The sequence below is a fragment of the Polistes canadensis genome, unplaced genomic scaffold, assembly GCF_001313835.1.
Source record: "Polistes canadensis isolate GaletaPanama2010 unplaced genomic scaffold, ASM131383v1 scaffold_63, whole genome shotgun sequence".
NCBI classification, from domain to species: domain Eukaryota; kingdom Metazoa; phylum Arthropoda; class Insecta; order Hymenoptera; family Vespidae; genus Polistes; species Polistes canadensis.
The window spans coordinates 449766-450722 of NW_014569610.1; positions in this window are offsets into that span (position 1 = coordinate 449766).

Here is a 957-nt window from a genome sequence, read left to right on the forward strand (position 1 = left end):
TCGTATAATAAAATGCGTTTTATTAAACACGAGGGTTTGAGTCTTGTCGCGTATGGTGAGAACAGGTCGGAATTAGGTCGGTTTAGCTCAGGGAYGATTTCATTCTTTTGATATAATTCACTGAAATGTGCCAATTTTTATAATGTATTGTTTCAAACGGTAGGGCGTTTTTTGACACGTATTTCTTTTCTTGCGTCGCACGTATGGACGCAAATGGAATGCTCCATTGCAGTGGTCAGGGCACGAAGYAAAGAAGAGGCAAAATGCCGAAGAGGCCCCCACAAATTGTGGTATCAAGTGGGCAACTATTCGACTACGAGTTATTTTTCAAAGGATATCTTTGATATTTCTTTGAACAATGATTCGTGGTCATATCAAWATCCCTTTRTCTACCCCTTTATCACGTTGTCACTTATGCTCGTAGTAGTATTAGTTATAAGTTATTCCTGAATGGAGATGATGTACCATTCCATCTCCCAACGCTGTCCCACACTCGCGTTCGTGAAAAATTAAAGTTTTTTAAATCATAGAGTCAAGATTTTGCTATTTTTATTTAACTTATAGAGTCATTGCATTTTTTTATTTAATTAAAAATCGAGTCATTGCAATTTTCTTGTTAAATTAAAAATCGAGTCTTTGGAAATTTTCTATTAAATTAAATTAAAAATCGAGTCTTTGCAGTTTTCCTATTAAATTAAAAGTCGAATCATTGCAATTTTCTTATTAAAATAAATTAATAGTCGAGTCATTGCAATTTTCTTATTAAAATAAATTAATAGTCGAGTCATTGCATTTTTGAAGTATATAAATTAGAGTTTTATCTTTGATGTTTTTCATTAAATTAGAGTCACGTTCGTTTAAATTGTGTGGACGTCTATGGATCGCTACAGCTTGCACAAATAGTGCATTTTAATACAATGATGGAAGAAGAGGACATTCCTGCATTTAAGAATGCAG